Consider the following 12,956-nt stretch of genomic DNA (forward strand, 5'->3'; position numbering starts at 1 on the left):
AAGCATCCTCACCCACATGCATCCTCACCCACGCCTACCAAGATGCGCTGAGTTGCCACAGGGCCAAATAACCATGGACTACAGTCTCCGAAACTGTAAGCGAAAGTAAATCTTTCCTCTTTTAATTTCATTATCTCAGGCGTTTTGTTACAGTAACGGGAAGCTGACTCACACACTGACCTTGCCTTCTAAAGGAGGCACAGCCCTCACTGATGCCTTTGAGACCTGTGCTTTTCTCTACATCATATGCAATATGATGCACAAGAAGGTTTGGATTTGGGGAGCATCTCCGATTTCAGATTTGCACATTAGGATGTTTAACTGGTAAAGTCTATGCAAATATCAGGAAAAAACAAAACAACAAAACAACAACTCTTGACCATAATATTACCCTCACAGCTCATTTGGAAGAAATATTTAGAAAAAAAAAACATAATCTCTGCCCCCAAATGGTCCACAATCTGGTTAAAAAGACAAGACATCACTCTGCATGGAGCTGGATTAAAAAAGACTTCATCTGTCTGGGTAGGGTGCTGCCCACTTGTAACGGGCAGTCTCCAGAGTCTCAGGAGACCGGCAGGAGGATCGCAAGTTCAAGTCCAGCCTCAGCAACTTAGCGGAGACTGTCTGAAAAGTTTAAAAATTTAAAAAGTGGACTCTGGGGTAAAGCATCCCCTGGGTTCAATCCCCAGCGCCGAAACAAAAGCAAAAATCCAATAACAAAACCATATCTAGGGCTGGGGTCGTGGCTCGGGGATAGAGCGCTCTCCTAGCATGCATGAGGCACTGGGTTCGATCCTCAGCACCACATAAATGTAAAATAAAGATATTGTGTCCTCCTAAAAATTAAACACACACACACACACACACACATCTACGGAAACCAATTCAAGACAAAAACACTCAAACTGAGCCGTTGGTTGAGCTCAGCCTTGAGACATCAGGCGATGGGGTGGCCGTGGGATCCAAGTGTCACTCTGCAGCCCCATGGACTGGAAACTCACCCTTCAACACGTGGACCTGGGGGGACCCTTGTCCAGACCACACAGTGACAGTTCCTTGACTTTCTAAGTACCTCCGTTCCCCTCTTGGGCCCTGGTGCTCAGGATCTCAACGGACGTCTGCCTTATCCCCTCGCCCACTGATGGGACATGGATGGGGTTCCCCCAGGTGGGGCTACCGTGAACTGGGCTGCTGTGAGCACGGGTGTGCGTGAGTCACTGTCGCAGGCCGACTTGAATTCCTCAGGCTGAATACTGGAGAGGGGTGTAGCTGGGCCCTATGGTGGTGGGCCCCTGTGCACTCTCCCCCCCTCTCCGCCCCCTCCCCCCCGGGTCCTGCAGTTCTGGGGATGGAACCCAGGGCCCTGAGCCTCGTTCTGTCACCTTCTTCCTGGGCCGCCATGGGCCTCCTCTGAGATGACACGGAGCAGGGTGGCCAGCACACGACAGCCCTCAGATGGTCAGGGTCAGGTCTCCCTGGATGTGGCGGACAGTCCTGGCCTCTCCCTCCAGCCTGCAAGTTCAAAGCGGAGTGGGAAGAGACCCGCCCTGTGATAGGCTTTCTGGAAAGTTCCATCAGCTAATCTCTTGGGTCCTCTCTGGCAGCTTCACCTCCAGCCCTGTGGCCCCCGTGGTGTCCCCCCTCCCCGCCCCAGGTGAGCCCCGTGAGGGACAGGGGGTCCGTGGGGAGAGCAGAGAGGGTCTTCAAAGACAGAGCCGCGGAGCCTGGGCTTCATTTCCCTATGACCCGCGTGGAACTCCGCATCCGCAGAGCACAGAGGACTGGTCTGTTTTTCTCTCTCAGGAAGACAGCTTCCAGGACTTTCCCACGTGACTAGACCCACGCAATCTCAGCGCCCACGAGGAACACGGATCTCGGGCCCCATAGCAGGGTTCTGTTCCTTGCCCTTCCCACCAAGTCACCTCTGTCCCTGGAGATGACCTCTTGCCTGACCGTGAACTCCTTGAACCGTGCCACATCTGTTTGTTCGGGTCTGGATTCTTTCTCTCGACATCAAGCCTGTGAGATTCATCTGTGCTGTGTGCAGCAGTGCGCTTCATTTTCTTGGCTGTGTAGTATTCCATTCTGTGAGTACCCGCCGCCGTTCTTTCATCCACCCTCCTGTTAATGGATATTTGGGATGGTTACATTTGGGCGGGAAGTATGTGTTTGGCTTTAGGGAACGTTGCCACGTCGCTTAATGACTTTCCAACTTTCCGCAGTGTTTGTACCACTCCACCCTCCCACCAGCTGAGCCCAGGAGTCCTAACAAGGCCTTGGATCATTTCAAGACCTGGATTCAAGTCCTGTTCTGCCACTTAGCAGCTGGGACATTTGGGGCAAAACATATGATTTCTTGGAGCCTGGGTGTCCCCACCTGTAAGTGGGATGATGGTTCTTACCTTGCAGGGCTGTCTCGAGGACTGAGTGAGGGGAAAGCTCGGACCATGAGCTCTTCTTCCTTCCGCAGAATCAACAGGCAGATGCCTCCACGGCCCAATTCGATGTGAGACCCCAGGTCTCCCCTGTCCCTGGGGGAAAAGCCCTGTGCTATGCTGTGAAGTGTCCCCCAGGTTCATGTGTTAGAAACTTAATCCTCAGATTCACATGTTGGTGGCCTCTGGGACCTCATGAGGAAGCCAGGGGACCCCACCATTGTGTTAGTGCCTTTGTAGGAAGAGTTAGCCCCCACGCTCTGGCTCACCCTGTGCCCCGTAACCATGCACCAGTGGGACGCTCAGCAGATGCCAAGTAGCCAGCCCCGTGGACTTCCCAGCCACCAGGCCTGGGAGGTTAATAAATTTCTATTCCTTATAAATTACCCCGTGTGACATTTGCAGCTTATTTATGGCAGAGCCGTGGACTGGGAGGCCGAGAGATCAAGGAAGAGACCCAGAGAAGGAATATGGTGCCCATATAGTTCCTTGAGAAGTGTTTATGGGGGAGATCCAGTGGCAGCAGGCTGGACCCGAGTGCCTCTGCCCCTCAAAAGGGCTGCCTGGACCCGCACCTTCCTCCCCGAGGTTACTGAGCCATCCCAGTTACTACAGGGAGGGGGTTTATGGGTTTGCTTACAGAAGCCACGAATCATTGATTTGTTTAGTCTGTTTTCTTTCTCGTGTGACCGGCGTCCAGCTATCTGGGCATGTGGGCGAGAGAGCAGCTCACTACAGAGAGCAATGCATTGCTCTAATTCCCAGCATACTTTAGAGAAATCCAGGGTCCTTCTGGATAGTACGTGTCCAGGCAGGCCACCCTGGCCTGGCTCTCACAGTCCCCTGGGGCTTGTTAAATCCTTGTGAAAGCAACATATCAGGGACCTGGTACTACTGTCCCCTCTCTCTCTCTCTCTCTCTCTCTCTCTCTCTCTCTAAGAACACTATGCCTGATCTCAAGCATTTTGTTATAGCCACAGAAAACATGCATACATCCTGGATCTTTGCTTCCAGGAACAACCTCCTCTGAGATCAGGGTGGCTCTCAACTCTCAGAAGCTTGGGCTCCCATCCCCAACGGTGGCTGATCCTGCAGTGGGGGTAGGCTGTGCTATGCCAGCCTGACTCTGGGTAGCCACCTGCTCAACTCCCTCAGAGCCCAGCTAGGTCCCCAAGCACGGCAGTGAACACAGTCGGCCACTTCTTCAGACTCAGCGGTTCGCCTGTGCTGGCGTTCCCTAGAGAGCAGTGCAGCACCGCGGCTTCCTCAGCCCACCCATCTCTCCCCCACGTCTGGAAGGGAGTAGAGGTTCAGAGAGGAAGTCTTGGGTCTGGAGAGAGCGGTAGAGCTGGGGTGGGGGTAAAATGCATGCACTTGACCGAGGAGATTTGGAGATGGTGAGAGAACCAACTGCCTGAGGCCGTGGTGAGTGGCAGCTACTGTCACTGTCCTGGCCACAGCTTGTGTTTCCTGGGTAATCGCTGAGTGCCAGGCGCTGAGCTTGACTCTTCCCCCCGCTCCACCTCTACCCGCTCTGAACCTCAAGCGTGTGGCTCATGCTCCTACCTCAGGACCTTTGCACATGCCGTTAACCTCTTTCTGGAATGCTCTTTGTCCGGACATTTGCTTGGGCGACTCACCATCTTCTACAAATCTCACCTTGCCCATGAAGACCACTCTGACCGTCCTTCCATCAGTGTGTGTGGCTCAACAAGTACTATTGGGAAGGAAGAAGGGACAGAGGAGAGAGGCCATCTGTATTCTAGTAAAATCAGGTGACGTTGAGCACCCCAGAGGGATCCCGATGGCACAGAAAGAAAGATCAGAAAAGTCCCCGGAGGGAGGCAGGGCAGCTCTGCTCCTTTGCCCCATGCAGATTTTGAGGCTCCAGATGTGAGTGAGTCTCACGTCTGGGCAGCCCCCCTCCCAGTCCCTCCTTCTACCCGCAAACCACCCGGGGGTGACACGAGGAGTCCCCCCTCCCCCAGCCACGGCCCGGGAACAGTCGGGGTGAGGAAAGATGCTCAGTGACCCTCAGAAATGACTCCTGTCACTCCTGCTCCCAACGGGGGACCCTGTCACCCGAAGGAGACGAGGGGCGTTGGAATGACAGGGCCACCCTGGCCTCCTGGAGTGTCTTCTCCCACTGGATGGCCACCGCACCTGGGCAGATGGGGCCCCAGACCCAGGACCGTGTCACCTGCTGCAGCCCCCCTCACCACTGCCACCACTCTTTCCTCCCGGGAGGGACAGGTTTCACACGGCAGCCGAGGCCCATAAATAGCAGCTGGCCACTCGCAGGCCGACCCTCCCAGGCCCCAAAAAGGAAGTGAGAGAAAAGGCGGGCACTTCTGTCCTTCCTGCAGAAAGTACTGTTTCTGCAAGTGACCCCACAGGCCCTCCCCAGGGCTCCCCACCCTCTGGGCGGACCCCAAACCGGCTCAGGGCCTCTGGGGGGCAGGGTGAGCCTCAGGTGGGGCTCAGCTGCTGTGACAGGTAGGACCCAGAGACACGGCCCACCAGGGAGGGAGTGGAGCCTCACCAGGAATCTGTGCCCCGTATTGTCCTGTGAATGGCACCTGGTTCCATAAGGAGCCCCTGCTGACCCATGGAGGGGACCCAGGGCAGGGGGAGGTCCCTGGTGATGGGCTGGCTGGGCTCGGGGACCTCCCTTGGGAGGTGCACTCACTTGAAGATCAAAAGTCACCCCCCCCCCGGCTTCTTAGGCAAAACTAGATCTGGAGTAGCAGTATCTGGGGATGTCCCCAGCTGCTGCCCCACAGGTGGTCACCAAACGTGAGCGAAGACTTGAATCTCAGGTGAGCAAAGCTGGGGAGACACAGAATGCTGCTGTCCTTTGTCCGGTGGGCACCTCTCCAGAGGCCTTTCCTTCAGTTCTTCCCTGTGCACAGGCTCCATCTCTTCCTGCCCACACTTGGCCTGGCACAGCTGCGAGGATGAACCCTGATGCACCCTCAGGACAGGACACGGAATGGGCCGACCCACAGGCCTCTCGCAAACAGGCTGGGGGAGAAGGAGGGCCGGGGACCGTGTGTGGCTCCATGCATGTCAACTAGAACTCAGACCCAAGACAGCCCCAGTACCACCGTCAGCCCCCATGGAGGTAGGTGAAATTAAAAAAAATAAATAAAAATGAGCTGGAATCACAAACTCACCAGATTGCCAATACTGGTGACTTCAGGGGGCGGGGGCCGGGGGGCGGGGTGATGCAGCCGGTGAACTTGAACCGCATCTGCAATGCTTCAGGCTTTAAAAAGAAGAGAAAAAGAATAAACTCCACCCGCCTTTTAAAAAATATTTAATTTTTAGTTTTAGGTGGATACAATATCTTTATTTTATTTATTTTTTTAAGAGAGAGTGTGAGACAGAGAGAGGGAAAGAGAGAGATTTTTTTTTTTAATATTTATTTTTTAGTTCTCGGCGGACACAACATCTTTGTTGGTATGTGGTGCTGAGGATGGAACCTGGCCGCACGCATGCCAGGCGAGCGCGCTACCGCTTGAGCCACATCCCCAGCCCTTTATTTTATTTTTATGTGGTGCTCAGGATCCAACCCAGTGCCTCATGCATGCCAGGCAAGCGCTCCACCTCTGAGCCACAACCCCAGCCCTGGAACTCCACCAGTTTTAAACAAGGCCCTTTGTTAAATTATTATTATTATTATTATTAGTGCTGGGGATGGAACCCAGGGCCTTGTGCATGCAAGGCAAGCCCGCTACCCACTGAGCTACATCCCCAGCCCTAAATCATTTCTTGCACCATTCCAAGTGTGATTTTCTGCATTCAAATATTCGATTTCAACACATGCGTTTTCCCAGCTTCGTTATCTTTACCAGAAGGTGGGCTCTCTACAGCACAGGAGAAAACAGACCAAATACCCCTGTCCTGAAGGTGATGCGGAGACAGATGATAAACACGTGAATAAGGGTCCATGTGTGTGGGGTTGACCAGGTCAGCGCAGGAGGAAAAGGCAGGAAGGTGAGCTGGGTGTGACACATGCTTTATTTATTTATCTATTTTTTAAAAAAATTGTTCTTTCTAGGTCAACGTGACAGTAGAGGGTACTTTGACATATTCTACGTACATGGAGTGTCACCTACCCTCATCAGGATCCCATTCTCGAGGGTTGCATGACATGGAGTTCCACTGGCCGGGAGCACAGGAGAGCTCTGTCTGAGGCGTCCTCCTGTCTTTCCCACCCCCTGCCCCTCCCTTCCCTGGGGATGCCCTGTATTGCTAATGTTTTTGCAGTGCCAGGGGTGAAACCCAGGGCCTGATGCAGTCAAGGCAGGTGCTCTGCCACTAGCTACACCCCCAGCCCTATCCCTTTATTTGAGCCAGGATTTCTCTAGGTTGCCCAGGCTGGCCTCAAATTCCCAGGCGGAAGCAATCCTCCTGCCTCAGGTGGCTGAGACTACAGGTGCATGCCTCCCTAGCGCCTCGTTCCTCGTTATGGCTGAGTACCACCTTCTGGTAACACCCCATTTGGGTGGAGGATGGCAGTTGCTCGTTGATTGACATCTCAGCTGTTTCCGATGATCACAAATCCAGCTCTCATAACCACTGATGCACGTGCTGGTGTGAACATGTCCCTTCATTCTTTCCTAACGGTGGAATCGCTATCTCATCTTGGAGGGATGTTTAAAATTTAAGAACCTGCCAGATTATTTTCAAAAGGGATTTACTGTCTACATTCTGACCAGCCAAGAATGAGAGTCCAGTCGTTCCACCTTCTTGTCAACCCTGGGTACCGTCGGTCTTTTTCATTGTAGCCCAGGTGTGCAGTGGTACCTCGTTAAGGTTTTTATATTCCTCCGTAACGACACTGAGCATCTTTCTTGTGCTCATTTGCCATCCACAATAGGTTATTTGATGAAGAACCTGTTCAGAACTTTTGCCCATTTTTGAAAAAGTGGATTGTTTATATTCTTCTTATTGGATTTTGAGAGCTCTTTATATATTCTGGATGAAATCTATTTCAAACAATTAGAGCTTTATAGGTTTACCTATAAAGGGGTATATTTTGACATACCTGCATGGAACTTGATTTTAATCCCCATCCCCCTTCGACTTCCCTTCCCCTCCCTCTTCTCCTTCCTCTACTGATTATAAATGATTTTCAAATATGTCCTTCTGCTCTGGGGCTTGACTCTTCATCCTCTTAACAGCATCTATTGAAAAGCAAAAGTTTTTAATTTGAATGAAGTTAATTTATCTTTTTTAAAACTTTCTGGTTTATGCTTTCAGTGTTGTATCTAAGAAGTGTTTGCCTAACCAAGATTTTTTTTTTTTTATCAAATGTTTCCTTCTTAGAAATTTTGGCTTTGGGTTTTACATTTAGGTCTATGATCCTTTTGGGGGGTATATGGCATAGGATATGGACCCAAATTATCATTACAATTTTTTTTTTTTTGCACACAGATTTCAAATTGTTCCAGAGCCATTAGGTAATCTTTAGCTGGGCATGGGGGCACATGCCTTGTAATTCTAGCTACTCAGAAGGCTGAGAAGGAGGATCACAAGTTCAAGGCCAGCCTGGGCAATTTAGCAAACCCTGTCTCAAAAATGAAATTGAGCCGGGTGTGGTGGCCCACACCTGTAATCCCAGAGGCTCTGGAGGATGAGGCAGAGGAGGATCACGAGTTCAAAGCCAGCCTCAGCAACTTATCGAGACTTTGTCTCAAAATAAAAAACAATAGGGCTGAGGATGTGGCTCAGTGGTTAAGCACCCCTGAGTTCAATCCTCAGTACCAAAAAAAGGGAGGGAGGGAGGGAGGAAGGAAGGGAGGGAGGGAGGGAGGGAGGGAGGGAGGGGAAATTGAAAAAAGAAAAGAAAAAAATGATTCTTTATCAATTGCCTTTGCACCTTGTTGAAAATGACTTGTCCAGACTTTAGGTTCCATTTCTAGAGTCTTTATTCTGCCCCATACTAAAACCACACCCTTTTTTACATAATTATTTTTTTAGTTGTAGACGGACATAATACCTTTATTTTACTTATTTTTATGTGATGCTGAGAATCGAACCCAGGGCCTCACACGTGCTAGCGTTCTACCACTGAGCCACAGCCCCGGCCCAAACACACCCTCTTTTCTTTTTTTTTTTTTTTTTTTTTAAAGAGAGAGTGAGAGAGGAGAGAGAGTGAGAGAGAGAATTTTTTTTTTTTTAATATTTATTTTTTAGTTCTCGGCGGACACAACATCTTTGTTGGTATGTGGTGCTGAGGATCGAACCCGGGCCGCACGCATGCCAGACGAGCGCGCTACCGCTTGAGCCACATCCCCAGCCCATACACACCCTCTTTTCTAGTCTGGTTTTAAGGCTAGTTCTAAAGCAGGCAATGTGAGCCTCCAACAGCTCTTTGGCAACTTGATATTGAGATTTCTGATCTATAAGCATAGTCTATCTCTCCTTTTACTTAAGATTTTTATTTTTATTTATTTTTTTAATATTTATTTTTTAGGTATAGATGGACACACACAATGCCTTTATTCTTCTGTGGTGCTGAGGATCGAACCCGGGTCCCGCCCGTGCTAGGCGAGCGCTCTACCGCTGGGCCACAATCCCAGCCCAACTTAAGATTTCTTTAACTTATCTTAGCAATGCTTTTTTTTTTAAATTTTCATTATATAAGTCTTTCAAACCTTTTGTCAGATTTATTCCCTTTTCATATTTTTGAGAGCCCTGCAAATTATGAGAATTTCAATTTGTGGTTTGTTACTAATATTTAGAAAAATGCAATCAATATATGATATACAAAATCCACCCATGGTGTATATTGATCCCGTGTCCTGGGATCTTATTAAAGTCTCCTGTTAGTTCCAATAGCTTATATGTAAATCCCATGGAATTTTCTATATATAGGATTTTCCGTATAGCAATTATGTTTGTCTAAGAATAAAGATATATTTTTTTTCCTTTCAAACCTGAATGATTTCTATATCTCCTTCACTCCTTATTGCACTCTGGCAAAATGTGTTTATATATAATTGTGTATGTAGTTATATACGTTTGTTTATATTACTATGTACACACATGCGTATATGAATATATGTACATGTGCTCATTAGTAGAAAATGTGCATGTGTGTGTATTATGTACGGGGGGGTGCCTTCTCTCAGTATTTATGGGGGATCGGTTCCAGGAGTGAGCTGAGAGAGACTTCCTATACAACCAGGTTTCAGTTCTTGAGACTAAAAGGCTCAGGGGTCACTCTAGTTGAACTGGGCTGACTGGGCTGCGCAAAATAACCACACAAGAGACACAAATACCTTTTTCTTTGGGGTTGTGTGACGGCTCCTCTGACCTTAAGGGTCCACAGGAAGAGACAGAGTGAGAGCATGCGCTGACCCCTTTTATTGAGGAGAAGCTATTCAAATGAGTCAAGGGGTCAGGTTTCAGGGGGCTGAGTCTGTCTTCATGATGTCCACTGTCAGCAGGTTGACTGACACCTGGGTAGGCCACACCCCAGGGCACAGTAAGAAGAGGGGACACACACAAGGCACTTCCATGGAAGATTCTATCCTAAACAGGGCAAGGGGTTAGATTACAAAGGAACAGGTGAGCGTAGCTTCACCCATGGGGCTGTAGCAAGACACACCCATGCAGGAGACACCGACCCTCGCACCCAAGAAGGGTGGGGAGAGCTCTGCCACATTTCTGAGACTGAGCACCTCAGCACCCAGCCGGGGAGTGTGACTCAGTCACATGCAAGGTTGGTCTCCCACACCATACTAGTTTTCTGGGGATAAAAAAACAAAATACCACAAGCTTAAATGACAGAGGCTAGAAGTCTGACATCAGGATCTATTAGAAGTGTTGGTTTCAGCTTGTTCCTTGTGTGGGGGGGGGGATCTTACATGGTTGTCACTCTATTTCCCTCTCCTCATGAGGACACCAGACATCCTGGATGCAGGCCCCTTCTCAATACCTCCCTTAAATTTAATGTCCTCTTTCTAAGACTCCGTGCCCAAATACCATCACATTCTGAAGTATGGGGATTCGGACATCAACCTATCCACTGGGGGCAACACTGCTGAGTCCACATTATCCAGCCCACCAGTCTTTTCTTAAACCCATGTGCTTCTCACCTGTAAGATGCATCAAATTCTGGGTGGAGATCTCGGGAAATACAGTGAAGCACCAGAAATCTGTCTCCCCACCTAGACAAATATGAGCACAGAAAAATCTGGCTGTGCTAGTATTCTGGGATTCCAGAATCCCTTGAGAACTTTCAACTTCCAGGAGAAGGGTTGAATGCATGCTAGATTGCAGTCAGTGTTGATCAATTTGAGCTTTTAGCTCCATAGCAGTTGTCCATTTCCTACCCCCAGCCATGGGCAGGTGTTCCTGGAACAGTTTGTGCAAGAATATGCAGAAATCAGGAAGAGCAGTCTGCCATTATAGTTCAGTGGGAGAGCGCTTGCCTGGAATGGGTGAGGCACAGAGTTGGATCCCTGGCACCACATAAAAATAAAAACAAATAAAATAAAGGTATTGTGTCCATCTACAACTAAAAAAAAAAAAATTTTTTAAAGAAGAAACCACACTATCCTTCAAATATCAGGGATCTGTGTTTGGCTTCTTCTCTTTCTGTATCCAGCTGACATGAGCACAGCAGCTCTCCTCTGTTTGCTTTTCCACCGTAAGGTTCTGCCTGACTTCAGGCCCAGAACAATGGTCTCAGCCAACCATGAAACAGTGAATCCCTGAAACCGTGGTCCCAAATTAACTTTTCCTCCTCTAAAGTGGTTCTGCTCAGATTTTTTTGGTCACAATGATGAAGAGTTGACTAATAGACCTAATATCAGGAAAAAAAAATAGATTTAAATCAAAAAGGTTACAAGAGGCAAAAAAAAAAGGACATTATCTATTAATGAAAGATAATGAAAGTTTGAATCCAAGAAGAAAATATGACAACTATAAATATGTGTATACCCAAGGACAGACCATAGGAATATCTTAAGCAAAAAACAGACAGAATCGAAGGGAGGAACAGAGAGTTCTACAATAATGGTTAGAAGCTTCCGTACCCTACTCTCAGTAATGGATGGAACAACCAGACAGAAGATAAATAAATAGAGGACCTTAAGAATACGATAATAAACCAACTAGATATTACAGGTACCTACAGAAACGCTATGCCCAACAAATACAGCACACATTTCTATCAAGCCCAAAGGCAACACTTACAGAATAAACTACATGTTAGGCTACAAGTTAAGTCTCAATAGATTAAAGAAATAGATATCGTACCAAGTATCCTTTCCATCCAAAACGGCATCAAGTTAGACATCAATAACAAAAGTAAAACCGGAAAATTCACGAATATGTGGGGGAATTAGACATCATACTCTTACACAATCGATAGATCAAAGAAGAAATCAAAGAGTAAATTAGAAAATACTGTGAATGAAAGTGAAAATACAACAGACCAAAATATATGGGATGCAGGACTGAGAGGGAAAATTCACAGGCATCAATGCTTACATTAAAAGTACAAGAATGCGGGCTGGGGCTGGGGCTCAGTGGTAGCACATTTGCCTGGCATGTGTGAGGCCCTCTGGGTTCAATCCTCAGCACCGCATATAAATAAATAAATAAATAAATAAATAAATAAATAAATAAATAAATAAATAAAGTTCCATTGCCAGCTAAATAAATAAATGAATGAAATAAATGCTAACCACCTTAAGGAACTAGAAAAAAGAAGAAGAAACTAAACTCAAAGGTAGAAGAAGAAAGCCAGATGTGGTGGCCCACACCCGCCTCTCCGGGAGGTTGAGATGAGAGGTTCGAAAGTTCAAAGCCAGCCTCAGCAAAGGCGAGGCCCTAAGCAACTCAGTGAGACCCTGTCTCAAAATAAATAAAATATAAAAAAGGATGTGGCTCAGTAGTCGAGTGTACTTGAGTTTAATCCCTGGTACACGCCCCCACCTCCGGCCAAAAATAAAATATTTAAAAGAAAAATATAGAAGAAGGAAATCAGAAAGGTTAGAGCAGAAATCAACAAAATCAAGAATAGAAAATAAAAAGATGAAACCAAAAACTGGTTCTTTAAAAAGAGCAACAAAATTGAATAATCTTTAGCTAGTTAAACTAAGAAAAAGAGAGAAAACTCGAATTACTAAAAACAGATGTGGAATTGAGAACATTATTATGATAAAGGTATGGAAAGAATTAATTTTTAAAAAGCACAATGAACAATTGTCGGCCAGCAACTTGGATCACCTATATAAGAAGCAAAATTCTTAGAAAAAGGAAATCTACAAAGACTAAATTATGAAGAAATACAAAAATCTGAATAAACCTATCCCCAGTAAGGAGACTGAATCATTCATCAGAAACCTATCCACAAAGAAAAGTCCTGGACCTAATGTCATCAATGGTAGATCCTACCTAACACTTAACTAACACCATCCTTCTCAAACGTTTCCTGAAACCTACACAGGAGAGAAAGTGTCCTAACTCATTCGGTGAAGCCATCTTGACCCTAAT

General features: G+C 47.6%; 1 long non-coding RNA gene across 1 annotated transcript; it reads right to left on the minus strand.

Annotated features, from left to right (window-relative positions):
* Window positions 1–1,408: 1,408 nt before the first annotated feature.
* Window positions 1,409–2,534, minus strand: LOC308636471. Its single transcript, XR_014019420.1, has 3 exons — window positions 2,406–2,534; window positions 1,926–2,124; window positions 1,409–1,515 (listed from the first exon to the last, which is right to left on the minus strand). It is a non-coding gene; the product is annotated as an uncharacterized lncRNA (long non-coding RNA).
* Window positions 2,535–12,956: the final 10,422 nt, after the last annotated feature.

Source organism: Spermophilus citellus (genome assembly GCF_964194105.1).
Source record: "Spermophilus citellus genome assembly, chromosome: 17".
In the NCBI taxonomy this organism is placed as follows: domain Eukaryota; kingdom Metazoa; phylum Chordata; class Mammalia; order Rodentia; family Sciuridae; genus Spermophilus; species Spermophilus citellus.